This window comes from Solanum lycopersicum, chromosome 1 (assembly GCF_036512215.1).
Source record: "Solanum lycopersicum chromosome 1, SLM_r2.1".
NCBI classification, from domain to species: domain Eukaryota; kingdom Viridiplantae; phylum Streptophyta; class Magnoliopsida; order Solanales; family Solanaceae; genus Solanum; species Solanum lycopersicum.
In genome coordinates this window covers 60,823,191-60,842,990 of record NC_090800.1, presented here as the reverse complement: position 1 = coordinate 60,842,990, position 19,800 = coordinate 60,823,191, and the positions used below count along the sequence as shown (strand labels likewise).

Here is a 19,800-nt window from a genome sequence, read left to right as displayed (position 1 = left end):
AGGGATAACTTATCATGATACTAGTTATTAATCACAGGATAAGTTATCACAAACTTTCCAATCAAATACTAAATTAAGTGCCACTAAATATTTGTATCGTGACTATATGTATTTATCCTTCACACCAAACAACCCAGTATCACTAATATTATGGATTTATAGGCATTAGTAATACCTAAGACTCAATTGCTACTTAAATTTTAATTTCACGGAGTCAAACATGTTTATCTTTTAAAATATTAGCCAAATAATTAATTATCAGATAACCACGTATTAGCGGGAATTTCGGATGCTTTAAAATTATTTTTCGAAATGCTAATATGAATCTCCAAACCTCCTTAAATGCTTTTCAATTGATTTCCTGTTTTAGATCTCTTGAAAATCGGTTTTCTTAATTTTCCTTTAAAATTAAGTGGCGATTCTAAATTAATCTAACAAGTAATCAGATTTTTAAATAAAACACATTGAACCACTACACGATGGCCCACTTTCTTTTTGAGTAATGAGACCTGACATATAGCATGGACCTTAGATTTAGGTGCTAATGCTAGTTTGTAAGCTACATTACTAATCCAAGCAATAACCAGATAGGGACCGTAGTATTTAGAGTTGAGCTTAACGTTCTTCCGTAGTGCTAATGATGTTTGTCTGTATGGCTGCAACTTCAAATATATTGAATCTCCCACTGCAAATTCTCTAGAAGACCTTCTATATGTTATCATTAAAGAATTTAATCCTGGCTAGAGTTGCATGTAAATTATCCTTAAATAATTGTAAAAATTGTTGTCTCTATATTGCACATCTTCAGTATCTTGCACTACATTTTCTAGTAAAGGTTCGATACATAACTGAGGGGTGTATACCCATAAAGAGCTTCAAAAGGAATACACTTCAACCCTGTATGAAATTTGATATTATATCACCATTCAGCTGCGGATAGCCATTGTTTCCACTAGGGCTGGACATTCGATATTTCGGTTCAATTTCAAATTTTTCCAATTTTTTAGTTTTTGGTTCTTGTATAACGTGTGTCGAATAACGAACCAAAATAATTCAGTTCAGTTCAAAAAATTTTGATTCAATTTATGTTATTTTGGTTCAACTTTTGTTAGTTCGATTTATGTTATGGACCTGCTTAGTAAGCTTTTAAAAATATTATAATGTTGTTTGTTTATTTTATTTATATTTATTTCTTTTTGCTTATTGTACTCTTTTTTTAAATTATTGTATGATTCAAAATGTTAAATTGTTGTTGACATTGAAATTTTCCCTTATTAATAAATTAAAATTAAGTTTAGAGAAAAAAATGATTTAGCTTTTAAGGTTCCTTTGGAGGTTTTTCTATTTGTGATTTGATCATTTATTACTTGTCTCACCCAGATTTTCTTTGTGGGAATTGATTTGGTATTTTATAAATATATATATTCAAAATTATATATATAATCAACAAACAAATATGTATTGTGACTTAAAAAGAAGACCCACTATTTGGTGCCCTTTCCAATCGGTCAGTGACTGTCTCACAAAATATACAACACTGCAATTTTAATTAATAGAATTGCCTTTCGCTAAGCAAAGACAGTTTGCACCAGTTAACAAAATCAAAGCGTTTGACCTTAGGGCGGAGCATAAATTAGTGTTGTTTTTTCATCAACACAATAACATAATAACAATCTAACAAGTAACAATAACACACCAATGTAGTTTCTTTCATAAGATCACTTTCAAGATTCAAGTGTCAACAATAACAAACAAAAATAATGAGCAATAAATAATTAGCCTCTTTCATGAGACCATTTTCAAGTTTCAAGTTTCAACAATAACAAACAACAATAATGAGCAACAAACAATGTAACCTCTTCCATTAGACCACTTTCAAGTTCCAAGTGTCAACAATAACAAACAACAATAATGAGCAACCAACAATGTAGCCTCTTAGCTTCCATGAGACCACTTTCAAGTTTCAAGTTTCAACAATAATGAGCAACAAACAATTTAGCCTCTTAGCTTCCATGAGACCACTTCCAAGTTTCAAATGCCAACAATAACAAACAACAATAATGAGCAACAAACAATGTAGCCTCTTCCATGAGATCATTTTTAAGTTTCAAGTGCCAACAATAACAAACAACAATAATGAAAAACAGTGCAGTTTCTTGACTTTCTTCCATGAGACTAATTTCAAGTCTCAAGTGCCAACAAGATTACAAAACACTAACAAAACTTGGTACTTTACACCTTTATTCATAGTCTCGACTCTTGGACCTTTTAAAATAAAATTAAGTGTTAGAATACTACTTTTAAAATTAAAATAATGATATGATTAAATAAATGACGTATTTACTCACTACAATTATTTAAAATTAAAATAATGATATAATTAAATAAATGACGTATTTAATTCACCACTATTAAATACTTGACCCGGTCATTGATCAATAATGGAAGAGTTTCTTGCATTATTTGTCATCTAAATAAGAAAATCAAATATGTCATACAACACAATAAATATTTTATTTTTTCCAAAAACAATAAAAAACTAAAAATTCTTACCAAGCTAATTTTTTTCAAGAAACTCCAATCTTTCTTCAACACAAATAGGCTTAGTTTCTTGTCTAAGTCAATCTTGGACACAAATAAGACATTGCGCACATTTGAGAGTCAATGAACTGCTAAAGTGATCAAGAATACAACCACCGATGCTAAATGCACATTCCAGTGTCATACTCGACATAGTAATAGTCAATACATCTCGAGTCAACTATGAATATATAGGAAATCTTGGAGAATTTACTTTCCACCAAATCAAAATATCAAAATTCTCAGATTCAGACTCTTGGTCTTCAAAAAGATATCTATCCAACTCAGATTTAACACCTAAACTTTTAGAATCTTCCCTTTATTTCTTCATGTAAAACTTAGTTTTTAAAGAATTTATTTTCACATTTTAAGAAAGATCACATGTAGATGAATCGGATGAGTCTGATGAAAATGATTGATTGTTAGAACCTTTTAAATACTTAATTACATAGATCGCAAATAAATTCTTCAAGTAAGCATCTACATTCTTATTCATTGTCTTTACCTTTTCTTCCCCAGGTAATTCTTCAAGAGCGAAACTACATACACAAATTTATTGTGAGGATCCAAAGCATAAGCAATAAAAACACATTTTGTTCATTCTTTCAGGAGTACCCCAATATTTTTTGAACTTTTCTTTCATCCATGAACCCATTTTACTCAAGTCAACACCATCACTTGTCATACATGCTTTCAAATAAGCATCAAGTTCACATATATCCTCAAAATGAACATTACAAGTAACATACTATGAACTTGAAACTTTTAATGTGAGCTCATAAAATTTTTCGAAGAAGCTTATTACATTCATCACATTAGTCCAATCCTCATATTGAATTGAACCTGCAATACTTCCATCTTCACAAACATCAGTAGCAAGAAAAAAATTAAATTAACATCATAAAGATAAAACCTCTCAAAACCCTTCTCAATTTTTTCTGTCATGTCCAACATTAGGTATGTGGAATTCCACCTAGTAGGCACATCTAAAGACAACATTTTATCACATTCTATATTTTTCATTTCAATATATTTCAAGAAGTTTCTTGTCCTTTAGAAGATCTAACATATTTCACCATTTGTCTCATCCTTTTGATAGAGGGATCAATTTCTTTCAAATCATCTTGCACAATTAGAGTAAGTATGTGAGTCATGCATCTCATATGGAGATGCTTACCTTCCATCATATTAGTTTTTCATATATCTAATTTTCGGACAACTCTAAAACTGTCACATCATTTGAAGAGGCATTATCAACCGTAACAGTAAAGACATTGTCCAAGTTCTATTCAAGTAAACAATTACTAATACACTTAGCCAAATTCTCACCTTTATGATTAGTGATAGGACAAAAAATTTAATATTTTTTTTATAAAGCATCCAATCCCTTCAATAAGTGAGCATTCAAACACATATAATTGATCCTTTGCAGCGAAGGTCATGTGGCTGTTGAGAGACAAATTCTTGGTTGTATTTCTCTTAAAGACTTTTTTCAAATTCATCCTCAATTCAGCATAATCTTCATAAGAATTTCTTGTTATGGTTCTACGAGAAGGAATATGAAACAAAGGTTGGACTTTACTCATAAACTTCTTAAAGACTTTTTTTTCAAAAAAAAAAAACTAAAAGGTAATTCATCCAAAATCATCATCCCAACTAAAGCTCTCGTAGCTTTTGATCAAATTTCCAAGTCTCTATCGAAGAACTATTGCTTTGAATATTTAACAATTTATGAATACCAGGTGCTACATGCCGGGGCTTATGCACCTTACATCGGTTAGTCAAATATTCTCTTAGTCCACTTGTTCCATTTTTAGTTGATTAGCAACATAATTTTGTTTACAATGTAAACGCTTTGCTTTAACTAAACAGTAGATCTAGGACCAATTTTTTTACATTTTTTTGTTTTCTCTGTGCCAATTGATGCATTATTGATATTAGTAGGTGTATTATCTGTAGATCAACCATACTTATTCGACTTTAATTAGTCATACCCTTATTTAATTGATTTTGTGCAGCCATCGATTTATATAAAAGAATATTTCACAATAAATTTGCACACTAACTAGTAACAAAAGAAAAATTAGAAAGAAAAATATATAAAAGAAGAAATATTCATTTTGAAACTTGTTAACTTAAAATAGAAGAAGAAATATAATACCTGATGGTGGTGTCCGGAAGTGAAAATGTCGACTGATGTACTGCGACTGCCTACTGGTTGACTGGCGGCTAATGCATGCTACTATTGGTCATCGGGACTCAAAAGTGGGAACGGTCGTTGTTGCTTTAGTCTATAGACATGAGAATGTGGGAAGAAGAATGGTCACTTTTTGTAACGACCTGTTTAGTCATTTGGAGCAACAGACTCCAATTCTGGAAAAACTGGCAGAAGCGACGGACCCCACGACGGACCGTCATGGGCACGACGGACCGTCGCAGGGTCTCGTTTCAAAACACTTAGAAAATCTGAAATTGGGTACTGAAAATCGACTCTCTGAACTTCGTAACGGAGTGGCAGGACGGACCGTCACAGGTGTGACGGACCGTCACAGGCCATTCACCCAAAATCCAGTTTCTGAACTATGCGACGGACAGCAGGACGGACCGTCGCAGGCGCGACGGCCCGTCACAGCTTGCGTAATCCCAGTTGGAGTCAGATTTCTGGTTAAGTTTTAAGGGACGTTTTTGACTATTCTTGCCTTAAGTATAAAGTTCGTGGGTTTATATTAATAACTCAAATTCTTGGGGGTTAAAAGAGGTAACCCTAAGTTAATTAGTGGGGTATTATTGCCATCTTTTATTCTTAATTATATACTAATTAGGGTAAAAGAAAGAGGGTTTGAATAAGAAAATAGAAAGAACAAGAAGGGAGAGAGAGAAACGATCGAGAAGAAGAGGAAAACACCAAGCTTTGAGGATTAACTTGCTTGATTTCAATTCTTCGGTGGAGGTAGGTTATGGTTTCATGCTTCATAAGTAAACTCTTAATAGTGAATGATATGTATTGGTAGTATTGTAAACCCTACTATATGCTTAATGGTATGTTTGCATGAATATGATTATGTGATTGTGATAAGATAAGCATGATGAAAATATTGAATCCCAAATCTTGAAAAGAAACTTTAATATACATTATTAATGATGATGCCTTGGTATAGAAGAAGGCTTGATGAATTAAAGTAATGGGATTGATGATGCCTTGGTATAGAGAAGGCTTGATGATTTACAGAATGATATTAGTGGATCGGAGTGTCACGTTCCGACACATAGTATTAGTGGATCGGAGTGTCACGTTCCGACACATAGTATTAGTGGATCGGAGTGTCACGTTCCGACACATAGTATTAGTGGATCGGAGTGTCACGTTCCGACACGTAGAATTAGGGGATCGGAGTGTCACGTACCGACACATATAGGGGATCGGAGTGTCACGTACCGACACATATAGGGGATCGGAGTGTCACGTACCGACACATATAGGGGATCGGGTGTCACGAACCGACACGTAGAATTAGGGGATCAGAGTGTCACGTTCCGACACATAGCAGTAGGGGATCGGAGTGTCACGTACCGACACAAGAGGAAGAAAGATAATGAATCTTGAAAGATGATAATATACTCAACTTAATAAACTTAATTCCCAAATGAGTATGGTGTTGAGGCTTGAGCCCTCATGGATGAACTTGATGGTACTTATTGATGATTATAGTACTTGTTGTTGCTACATGTTGAATTTTATAGTTGATTTACGATAATATTTGATATATAATGTTCCTTATTTTGAGTTGGCCGATGATATCTACTCAGTACCCGTGTTTTGTACTGACCCCTACTTTTATGTTTTCTTCTTGTTTATTTGTGGAGTGCAGCAAACGTGCCATCGTCTTCAACTCAACAGTAACTCAAGCCAGTCTTCGTCACACCGGATCTTCAGGGTGAGCTAACGCTTCTAGCTTGGACTGGATCTTCTCCTTCATGTCTTGATGCCTTGAACTTCCGGCATGGACTAGCTTCTTATGTATTTTTAGCTTCTTAGAAACTCTTAGAATTAGTAGTTTAAAGTAGATGTTCTTGTGATGATGACTTCCAGATTTTGGGAATAATAATAGTTATTGATTTTATTAATGAGTTTAAGTCTTCCGCATTACTTTATGTTGATATTACCTTGAAATGTTAAGGTTTAGATTGGTTGGTTCGCTCACATAGGAGGGTAAGTGTGGGTGCCAGTCGCGGCCCGGATTTGGGTCGTGACACTTTTGGCCTTTGGGAATAATGGTCTTAAGTCTGAAATGTGTTAAGTGGAAAAAGGAAAAATAACCAAAGTTTGAAAAGACTAACTTTTGATTTGATCTACTTTTGCTTATTATTTTAAATTATAATTTTTATTATTCAATATTAATAATTAATATAGTAGTAATATATACTTTTTCCGTCCCATTTAATTTGACAATATTTGACCGAACACGGAGTTTAAGAAATAATGAAGACTTTGAAATGTCTACCAAATTGCCCTTCAAAGTAAACTCACTTTTCTCTCTCCTCATAAATGTATTGAAGTATAATCTTTAAGATTAAGTGGGACTAACAAGGGTAAAGAGAAATTGTAAATTTAACGTACCATATAAAGAGATGCGACATTCTTCTTGGAACTAACTAAAAAGGAAATGGTGTCACATAAAATGGGACTGAGGGAGTATTATATATAATATATTTCAGTAAATTGAAATATCGAATAAAATAAAAATTACATATCGGGCATCGAATAAAAATACCAAAAAATATAAAAACGTATACCGAATACAGAATTAAAATATCAAAATAATTTAATTCAGTTTGATATTTCAGTTTTTAGGTGTTTATGCCCAGCCCTAGTTTCCACTGATTAGGCTTACTTGCCACCATGCATCTTAAGTATTTTTCCAAGCACCAATTAACCCTTTTTGTTTGGCCATCACTTTGAGAGTGATAGGCAGAGTTATAATTGATTTGTGTGCCCAATAAGCTAAATAAAGCTCGCCAAAAGTTGTTGAGATGCACCTTGTCTCTATCAGTCACAATAGACTTCGGAGTGCCATGTAGGCTATGTATCTTCTTCCAAAAGATGGAAGCAATAGCGGCGGCAGTATGAGGGTGCGATAGAGTTATGAAGTGGCGTACATAGTAAATTTATCAACCACCACTAATATGACATCTTTAGATTTATACTTGGGAAGACCTTCTACAAAGTCCGTGTTGATATTGGTACCATGCTTGATTAGGAACAGGTAAGAGTTGCAAAAATTCCGGATAAACTACATAATTATCGTCTTTATTCCTATGGCATAAATCACATCTGGGCACATAATCATTAACCATAAGCTTCATCTTTGGTCAATAGAAAAATTGCGACAACCTTTTTGATGTCTCTAACTGACCAGAATGACCACCAAGGGGAGTGTCGCGGTAAGAAGAAATGAGTTATTGTTTGAGAGTTTCATGAGATCCTACATATACCTTGCCCTTGTTTCTTAGTATACCAGATGAGTAGTGCGATAAATTGGGTCCATAAGAATCTTTTCTTAGTATACCAGATGAGTAGTGCGATAAATTGGGTCCATGAGAATCTACGACAAGTAGTGTAAGAATGTCTCGGACATAAGCATCCTCTGCATAGCGCCCAATAATCTCTCATACCCAAGTTGGAGTGCTACTTCTTATAGCCATTAAATTCCCAATAGCATGATCATCTAAGGAGTCTAACCCTTTTTATTTCCCAGCAAGGCGTCAATAATTCTATTTTCAGCACCTCTCTTATATTGAACCTCATAATCAAGTCCCAATAGCTTGGTTAAATCCTTCTACTGAATAGAGAAGATTACCTTTTGTTCCCTGAATCAAGATCAAAATTCAAATGCAAAAGTTAACAATCAACTCAACACCTTTTTTATGAATTTTCTGTGATTTATCAAAATTAGAGAAACGATACTCAATTGAACAAGGATATTCTAGCTAGAAAAAGAAACTATCTATAGTGAGCTCCATTTCAAAACGTAATTTGCAGAAAAGGAAGAAGAGAGAAAAAGATCAGATTTAGATAAGAAGAGAAAAGAACTTGGTAGAAAGAAGAGAAGACAAAGAGAATTGAAAATTACCAGAATTTTTGTTAGCCCTCTCTGTCCTGTGTGATGTGTATATATAATCATCTGTCCATGTGGCACGATCTCGTCCCTTCAGCTTGATTTGAATGAATTGGATCTCGGCCCTTCAATTTTTTTATTTTAGTGTCAATTGCTTATACTCTATCCGTAGTTCGAATCTTGACAACAACACTTTATGATTGAGATCAGAACTCAGAAGCCGACTATTATTGTTCCCTCTTCTATTGGTCATCTCCGACCAGACCCAAAATCCAACTTAAATCAACCAACAACAATAGCCAAAGAACCCCCACAAAAGCTCTAGTCGTGAGTAACACCATCAACTCCAAAATGGGGATGAACCTGACGAGTTAGAAGTCGGCAACTCAATTATTACAACTAGAGAGTCCGAACAGCTTCACCAAGTTTCAGATCTCGGCGAGCTCGCAAGTCAAATCAAACCCCAACTCTAATTCCTTTAAAATCAGAACGTCGAGCATCCCGAATCAGATCATCACCAGTGAGCCAAAGCTCCAAAACATCGATCTCTCTCTAGCTTCGGTATACAAACAATCCCTTTTTTACTTCATTATTTTTTTTTCAGATCTGGCCGTAGGGATTCAAACTTCAGCCAATGTTATTTTCATTTTCATTTTTCTTTGGTAATGTTTATTTTCTTTAACAAGTTATGTTGAGTTTCACACTTTGTTGATTTGTTTGGATATATTTATGTCATGAAAGAAGACTTATAACTGGATAGTGTTTTGATTATTGCTTTGGTCTTATCTATAATTGATAGTTTTTATAATATTTTAAAAAATGAATATTTTAGTCTAATTTCATATACATTAATTATAACTTAAATTGACAAATAAAAAAAATTACGATCGATTTTCAAGGTCTCTCATGTTAATAAGAAATATTCTATTTTTGAGCTATTATTTCCTTCGTTTATTTTGGTTTATATTTATCCACTACTAACACTTTTAGTTTACAGGTGCCTATGAATTTTAATGCTTGAGAGAAATGTGTATTTTATTTAATATGTATGAGCATTGATACAAGAGAGTAAACAACATATAAAAAAAGAATTAACTAATAAAGAATTGTGATCTTCTCCTAATCATAATAGTAACTAAATCACTAATGAGATACTAAGATATGAAAGATCAATTAAGTTATATCCTAATATAAATCAAGAGATATCACTAACAATGCCCAGAGTTGCTTCTTGAGGAAGTTATTTGAATGTAGTTTGAATATTATTTTTTTAATTTATTAGTGTATATATTATTGTCATTAGATAAACATTAGACTCTTAGGTCTCATTTGTTTGCACTAAATGGAGGTATGAATCTTAATCATTTAGATTCAGCATATTAAGTATGTTTGATTTTTAAGTTTGAATCTAAACCATTCAGATTCAACCCATTAAGTTCATTTGTTTTATTTTTTAAAAAGTCTCTTATGGGTCTGAAGAGGTCTGAACGAATCAGATATGTATGAGACTCTTAACAACATTTAGACTCGTTTAATAAGTTATCAAATAATAAATCATTGTTTCTCTGCTTTGGGCGTGCCTTTTTACCTCATAAATGAAAAGTTTATTTCTCTTATTTCTTAATCAAACATCATTTTCCTTCTTGAACTGGTAAGTTTTGATAAATCCTTTCCGGTATTTTTTATATTAATAAATTTTTTGTATTGACGTGTCAAGAACACTGGTTGCAATAATATTTTTGGTGCATTGTTGTTTATCAAGGTTTTTGAATGAAAAAATAGTACTCTAAAACTTTAAAACTTTATTTTTATCAAAAGTAATATATTTTGTTGAAATGAATTTTTTATAATATTTTATTAATATAACGTTTAATTTCATTTGCAGATTCAGATATTGAAAATAAACAATTTTAATTATGTACTGTTCAAATTTAGAGACCACATTTTAATATTCAGATGTGTATTCATATCAAAACACCTAGATCTTAATGCAAATTTTAATATTCAAATGTGTATTCAGATTCAGACCTCTTAATATTAATAGAAACAAATGAGGTCTTACTCATATTATTGTTTTAATTTATGATTTATTTGTATTTCATGTTTATAATATTTGTAGATTATTTTTATCTCCTTCCTAATTTGAATAAATGAATTTAGTCGGGATTTATAGTTAGGGATTTTAAGAGGTGCTAATACCTTCTCTTCGAGATCACTTGAATCCTTACCTAGAATCTATTGATTTCTTAGACATTTTTATCAAGAGATTTTCTAATTATCCTAAAACAAGGTAATTTGCCCCTGCTTTGTGCGGTCATAAATAATAATTGCATTAGACTTGCAAATAATTTTTTTCCAATATCCATACATTAAAAATAATGCGAAAATAGGTTCTTAAAAAGATATTAGCAATACTCCAACATGAATTTGATTATTTGTCATTATCACATAACTCAAGAACCTATGATGAATGAATTACACACGAAATAATAAATCATTGATTCTTTAATCAGCATTAAAATGAAAATAAAGGAGAAAATGAGACTATAGGTACAAAGACATTTCGTAATAAAAAGAAACATTTAAGTTGTATAGATTATACAATTGTGATATATGTCTTAGGATTAAACTAAAAAAAATTGTTAATATATTCAAAAAAAAAATTACACTTGAAAACAAAGCAATTATAACTTTTAACTTGCATAATGATTTTCTTGAATTGATAAGTGAGAAATTTCATATCTATATAGAAATAGATAATATGTAAGCTTATATATAGTACTTTTAAGTTATAGAATTTAATATAGGATATCAAAACATGAATTCTTGGAACTGAGTACAATAATTATTTTCTGCAAATCAATATGCGTATTATATGTGTATATGTTCAATATAACCGGATACAATAACTTTGCAGAAACATAAACAACATAGTATAAAACATGTACTCAAAAACAACTATTAATATCATAAGTATAAATTAATGAACGTAAAAAAAATAATAGGATATGTAAAAATAGAATGAAATAGAAGGGAAAAAATCGAGTCCACCTAATGCACAATGTCACCTTAAGAAAGTTATTCCTCTCAAATACCAGAGGTTTAAAGATTTACATCCTCTGAGGATGAAATAATTTTATTCACTAATTTATTGATATAAAAACAGTGGTGTTAGTAAGTCACTCAACAAAAGCAAAATACAAGAATATTTAATTTTGCGAAAGTAGAAGAAGAAGAAGATCAGAACTTTTGTTGTTTTAAAATGAAAGGAAATCCCCCAATTTATAAACAACAAAGGTTAGTGTGAACAAATCTTTACTGTGTCTTATCAGAAATACAACTATTTAGAAAAGTTACAATCTTTCGAAAAGTTCACAACCTTTCATAAAAGTCACAATTTTTCATAAAGTCGCAAATCTTCACTAAAGTTGCAACTTTTTGTAAAAGTCACAACTTTTAATAAAAGTTGCAATTCTTCATTAAAGTCACAACTTTTAATTAAGATCGCAACTTAAAGTCGCAACTTTTCATAAAAGTCACATCTTTTCATGAAAGAAGAAGACTAGTTTTGAAAATAAATAAATTTAAAAGGAATTTTTTACTTGTGGTGGCACCACATAGGTGGGCCTAGAGTTCTCTTTTATATAAATATATAAATATATGATTAGGTGACAAGTCTCTTAAGATTGGAATCCTTAAAATTTTTTCTTTTTAAAAAATTAATTTAATTAATTGATTATTTTTTTAATCATTGCGATGTTGTTGTCTTATTGGAAAAATGCATAATACATATATATGCCTTTTACTTGACCTCATTTCACATTTATATCCTCAAACTTTGGGTTGTGCACAAGTACACACTTGTGGTATGTTTGGTATGAAAGAAAATGTTTTCAATGGAAAACATTATATTTATCAAAATAAATATAGAAGTAGATATTTGACTTGTTTTTTCATGTTTGGTTGGTGAGTAGAAAATATTTTAGTGTTTGATTTTTGAATCTTTTATTTATTATTAGAGTAGAAAATAATTTTTGAAGTTTATTTATTTTATTTTTTTAAAAAAACAAACTTAAATTTTTTGGGGTGGTGGTGGGGTGGGGGGTTCAACGGTAGTGGTGAAAACAATTAAAATTTGAAGTTGAATTTTTTAAAAAAAAATCAAAATATTTTTGGGCATAATACATATATTGGACCCTAAACTTGTCTTCAAATTTTATCTTTGACCTTCAACTTCCATAATCTACAAATAGGCACATTAACTATTCAACTTTTAATAAATAAACACAGGGATCCTACATGCCAATTCACGTAGGACACCACGTAGGACAAAAAAATGACATGTTGAATGACATGTAGGACATGTGTATCTATTTCTCAACCTTATACAAGTTTATGTGTCTATTTGTGCATATCCAAAGTTGAATGATATAAATGTGATTTGAAGCCAAGTTAAAGGGCACATTCATGTATTATGCCTTTTTTGGGGTGGGTTGTTGGTAGTGGGTAGCAGTGGGGGGTCGAGAATAGGGGTGAAAAAATAAAATTTTGAATTTTAAAATATTTTTTAAAAACAAACTTTTTTTTTTTGGGATGGGGTGGGGGTGGGGGCTAAGGGAGCAAGGACTGATAGGGGGGTGGGTGGATAGGATGTTGAGGGTAGGGGTGAAAAAATGAATTTTTGAAGTTGGAAATATTTTTAAAAAACAAACTTAATTTTTTTTTTTGGGATGGAGTGCGGTAGGGGGGTGGGGGGTCTGGGGTAGGATAGGGGTGAAAAAATGAAATTTTGAAGTTGATAATATTTTTCAAAAGGCATAATACATAAATATGACCTTCAACTTGACTTCTGTTGACAACTATGACCCTTAACTTTGGATGTGCACAAGTAAACACTTAAACTTGTATATAATTGAACAAGTCGACACACATGTCCTACATGACATGATACACGTAAGGCACATATTTTTCATGTAGGGTATCATGTAGAACAAATGTGTCAATTTGTTCAATTTTATACAAGTTTAAGTTTCTACTTGTGCATATCTAAAGTTACTGATCGTAGTTGTCAACTAACGTCAAGTTAAGGTCGTATTTAGGTATTATGTCTTTTAAAAAATAAACTTAATTATTTTTAGGGGTAAGGGGTGGTTTTGGGGCTGGTGGGGGGGGGGGGTAGGGGGGTATGGGGGAGGAAATGTTTGCGTTAAGTTTTAAAGGGAAGTTATTTTTCTTAAATTTGAGGAAAATGAGTTAATTTGGAAAACATTTTTAATACATTTGACTCAACCAAACATGAGAAAATTACACAACCTTAAACTCAAATAAAATTGAGCAAGTAGACACATTAATCCTATGTGTTACAATATACATAGGACACTACGTAGGACACAAATTTTCATGTGAAAGAATCATAAATTTGGAAAAATAACTTAAATGCACAATTTTAATTTCTTTATCGTCTATTTTTCCGTACTTTTTTAATAAATTACTTAAATCCCTTATTTCACTTAAATATCAAATCTGTCATATACATAATAATCTTTCACCTCACTCGTTTCACCACTTCCCATTCCATTCCTTTTTTTCCTCCCTAATTTCACACCATTACCTTTTTGTTACAAATCATTATCTCAATTTTATTTTCAAAATTTCTCTCTCTTAATTGATCCATTTTAAAAAGAGTCCAATTTCCATCATTTTTCACTCCTTTAATCTCTCCTTACTTCACTTACAATTTTCATCTCAATTTGAATTTTAAAAGAATTTTTTCTTTAGTCAATCAAATTTAAACCACTGAATTAGGTGCTTTTCATATACTCGATTGCCGGGGTCTTTTTCAATTTTTTTTGTTTTTATCTTTTTTTCCAGATACATATGATTCTCCATTGTATCTGATTCTCCATTAATCCTTGTTTTATACAATGTATCGTATTCATAGCTAAGATGTTGATGCATAACTCTAATGTTGTTGAACTAATATATTAGTTTTATTATGTTCGATATAAATGTTCTTGATACATAAACACTTCCCAATGTATAGTTTGCACATATCAAGTTTTTCAATGTATCATCAAAATCTTATTCAAATTTGAAAGACTATATACACAATGACAAATCGATTGTGTGTTATGTATCTATACTCTTTAATATTTGTTCAGTGTTATTCAACTTAGAATGTGATGTATTTGTGCGTATTACCCATAATAATCTTGATACATAAAAACTTATACGACATTGTACAATTTGCAAACATTAAAAAATTCAGTAATACATTATATGAAATACATTTTTTTTCAATTTTCAAAGCAACACCTATCTAACAAAAAACACACATATTGACAAAATTTTATAACCAGCTTATAACATATACTATGTACATTAAAATTATCAATGATACAATCACTCACAAATATTCAAAATTGATATACATTAACGTATCATCCACATTTGTCTTAATCAAAAGTAGTAAATTTAAATATCTTAATTGTTGCACTACTTATATATACAATATATACAATAATAACATGACACATTATAAAATTTGTATACACACTCGATATTCAAAATGAATCTGATCCATCTCAACTGTTAATAAATTTATTTCATGAATCATATACTTATGATGCTACATTTCTATAAAAATCACATTCAAATAAAAAACAATGACTCATGACTTACATATTCATATCAAAACGACAAAATAAAATTATAGCAATGATAAATTGAAAAGATACTATATACCAATGACGGAGAGACAGATGGAATGCTGGAGGAAGTGGTTGACGGTCGGTGATGGATAAGAAGATAATAAAAAAGATAATTCTTTCGTTGGATAAGAAGACAATGAATTAATGACACAAACACCGTATGGCAAACCACTCTTTCTTCTTATATACATAGAATTCACTCCCCATGATATACCTATGAGTTCTTGATCGTAAGGTATCCTTTCCGAGAATAATTTTCACACAACAACTGTAAATGCAAATTAATATTGAACTATAGAGCATTATTTGTATACTAATAGACCATATGAAGAAATCATAATAATCGAGATGCTGCACAAATCTATAGATTCGACTCATAACCAACTGATGATCCTCGTCATGATAAACCTATATTAGATGGGTAAAGGCTTGACCTGCTGTCACAATTGTCAACAATCTAATGATTTCTCCAAGAACATTCACTGCTAGACCCAAATTAGTTCTCCACCAATATTCCTTTAATTCGAGAAAGAAATAGATTTATATAAGGTACTCTATCAAGGATCAAATCATTGCTAGTAGATTTGAAAAGTACCAAATTCAGTAGTCATCGTCTCTTTCGAAATTTCTCTTGTGGAACTTTTTTGATTTTCGAATTGATAGAGAAGATGAAAATCTAAATTTTAAATTTTGTGAAGCTATTACAGATCTAAATGGATTGATATTAATTAGATCTGCGTGATTTATGGGAAATAAAATTAATTTTATGTTAATATCCTTATTAAGTGCAACAAACAAGTTTTATAATGCATCACAATTGATATATCCCGATGAAAGTTATGTATTGAGATGATTGATATTTTATGGGATTTTTGTGAAATAGAAAAGAGTAGGGATAGAATGTAATTTAGGTCTTGCACTATGAGATTTATGTAAGTTATACAAAATAATTTGTCACCAAAAAAAGGCGCAAAGAGAAAAAGGAATAGGAAAAATTACATGAATTAATGCATTTTTAAAAATAATTACTGATTTTAGTGATACTTTTTGTTTATTACCATTTATAGCAATATTGTGATAAATCTGTAATATGTATTAAAAGTGAATTATGTATGCAATATATTTGAATTATAATTGTTTTTTGAAATATATTATGTTTGTTTGATAAAAAATTATCACATTGAATTATAAGTGTATTAAAATGTATTATTCATCATTAAAACTTGTATTATATTTGAATAATAAATTTATTTTTGTAATATTTATTAAACTTGTATTATAAATGAATTAAAAGTGGTCAAGTGAAAAAAAAATGTTATTACTATAAATGGTAATATTTTTTTTATTATAGTATATTTATGTAAGTTTTCCAAAGGAAAAAGTGTTAGGAAGTGGCCTGACCCAACCCAAATCTTGAGCTCCACGCTTTCTTTTTCCTTGTAGACTCTGGTTTCAATAGGAAACCTGGGACTTTAAAAAAAGTGACAATAAGGTTTCAAAATAAATGGGTGGTGACATAAGTCTTAAGTATTGGGTGTAGGTGACAATTATCTAGTTAATAATTAAGGATCGTGGAGTTCCCCTCAAGTTTATAAGTTGACAGTTTGGTCCATTGAATTAAATGAAGGGTAAAAGGGTAAATTGACTTAAACCTAATTTAACCAATTTTGGTGGGAATTAAAATTAAGGGAGGCCACCAGCAAGCTGTATCAAAAGGGGAAATAAAATATTTCCCCCACCTCTCGTCATATTCTTTTTCCTCCTCTTCTTCTTCTTCGTCGTTCTTGCTTGCTTGCTTATCTTTCTTCTCGTTTTCTTTATTTTTTTCTTCTTCTTTTCGTACATTATTGGTCTTGGTTGCTAGTCCTTGAGCTTTCTTCTTTTCTTCTTCTTGAATCAGATTTAACTAATTTAATCAATGGATTAGATTTTGGTTGCTCTCAATTGAAATTACTTCATAAATGATTAGGGTCACACACTATTGTTTTGATATGTAAAATTAATAGCTCTTTGAAATCATTCATCGTCATTTGGGTACCTGAAATTTTTTCAATAATTTGCGTTGGCGTTTCCAACGGATTGTTATATGTTGTAACAATTGACTATTGAAACAAATTATAGCCATATGTAGCAACAGAAAGGTTATTTCAATAGCAACAGAATTGACAGATGTTGCAACATATAACTTACACAAGCTGCAACATGTAAGCTAGACATGTACAACATATGACTAGCATGTCTCAATCGACATGGTAATTATATAATACCATTGTAAATCATTGTTTTAAGTGTTATATCATATTTTTATTGCTTAATTGTGATTTAAAGTACTAAAATTTTTATCTAATTTGACATTTTTTATCCCTAAATTGCTCAATTTATCGTTAAGTCATCCTTGAAGTAACATATGTGGCAACATATGCACGTTCTGTTGGAAAAATTGCAACAAAAATGTCATATGTGACAACATATGTATATCATAAAATGATCTTTTGGGGGTTAATTTCATTAAATTGTCACCTAATTCAACATGTAACACTAATATATAGTCCTATAACATGCCTAAGTACAAAATTATGGTCTAATACAACAACCTTCATCAGTTCTATCAATTAATTTTACAAAGACTATCATTTACTACTAGTTCATCATACAATGACCAAGTAACTACATATGATAGTTATATAATACCCTTGCAAATCATTGTTTCAAGTGTTATATCATATTTTTATTGCTTAATTATGGTTTAAAGTATTTGTCCAAGTTGACATTTTTTCATTCCTAAATCGCTCAATTTATCGATTAGGTCATCCTTGAAGTGGCATATGTGGAAACATATGCACGTTCTGTTGGGAAAATTGCAACATAAATGTCATATGTGGCAACATATGTATATCATAAAATGATCTTTTGGGTTAAGTCAGTTAAATTGTCACCTAATTCAACATGTAACACTAATATGTAGTCCTACAACATGTTTAAGTACAAAATTATAGTATAATATAACAACCTTTCTCAATTTTATGAATTATTTTAAAGGTTATCATATCACTAATTCATCATAAAATGATCAAGTAACTTCATATGATAGTTATATAACATCGTTATAATTCCTTGTTCCAAGTCTTATAGCATATTTTTATTGCTTAATTATGGTCCAAAGTACTAAAATTTGATTGAATTTGACATTTTTTCATTCCTAAATTGCTCAATTATCAATTAAGTCAATCTTGAAGTGACACATGTGACAACATATGCACGTTTTGTTGGAAAAATTGCAACAAATATGTCATATGTGGCAACATGTAAATCTTAAAATGTATTTTTTTCGAGATAATATTTCAAAAGGAATAACAACCTAACCATCCTACAAACAAATAAGTGATAAAAACCACTAAAAAGTCTTGATTTAATACCAATAACTATTATATTTTATATTAGAAGATATCAACGATAAACTAGAAATGATAAGGGCAACAACGCTTTGTTGTAGAAGAAAATCGAAATATATTATCACTGATGTTGTGGAAACATAACAACAATTTGAATTATAAAGAAATAATGGAACAAAAGAAAGGAAAGAGAGAAAAGAAAACGAAAATTAGTAAAAATAAATTTAATTTGAAATATGAAACAAAACCATCTTTTTATACCTTTTTAGTTTTTTTTAAAAATTCTTTTTGATAATTCATAGTGTGACATCTGTTGCCACATATATCCTTTCTGTTGGGGTAAATGCAGATAATTTTATAATTTTTTACAACAAATGTTATATATGTTGTCACAGACACCACATTGATAACAATAAAATGTTGACACTATCTCCTTTCGGTGACATATGTTGCCACATATCTTTTTTCTATGACATATGTTGCCACATATCTTTTTTCTGTGACATATGTTGTCACATATCTTCTTTCTGTAACATATGTTGCCACATATCTTCTTTTTGTGACATATGTTGCCACATATCTTCTTTCAGTGACATATGTTGTAACATATTTTTTTTATGTGACATATGTTGCCACATATCTTTCTTTCCGTGACATATATTGCCACATATCTTCTTTCTGTGAATATGTTGCCACATATATACTTTCTGTTGGGGTACATGTAGACTGAGTTATTGTCATGGATGAAACTTCTTGTATCATTTCATATACAAGGTAAATAAAAAAAATATTGAGATTTTACAATTTATTATAAAATAATAATAGCAGTATGTTGCGACAGATGGATATTTTGTTGCCATAAATTAACATTATGTTGACACATAAGTACCTGCTGTTGCAGCACATAAAATTTTTGTCGCAACTCATAGATCTTATGTAGCAACAGATGAATCATATGTTTACACAAATGTACAGATTATTGCAACATTTGAATTTTATGTG

At 30.7% G+C, this 19,800-nt stretch overlaps 2 long non-coding RNA genes across 2 annotated transcripts; one reads left to right on the top strand and one right to left on the bottom strand.

The window, feature by feature from the left end:
- Window positions 1-7,250: 7,250 nt before the first annotated feature.
- Window positions 7,251-8,850, bottom strand: LOC104646697 (uncharacterized). The gene is made up of 2 exons (XR_740870.4): window positions 8,712-8,850; window positions 7,251-8,448 (listed from the first exon to the last, which is right to left on the bottom strand). It is a non-coding gene; the product is annotated as an uncharacterized lncRNA (long non-coding RNA).
- A 266-nt stretch (window positions 8,851-9,116) lies between these two features.
- On the top strand, window positions 9,117-10,775 carry LOC104646698 (uncharacterized). The gene is made up of 2 exons (XR_740871.4): window positions 9,117-9,257; window positions 10,582-10,775. It is a non-coding gene; the product is annotated as an uncharacterized lncRNA (long non-coding RNA).
- Window positions 10,776-19,800: the final 9,025 nt, after the last annotated feature.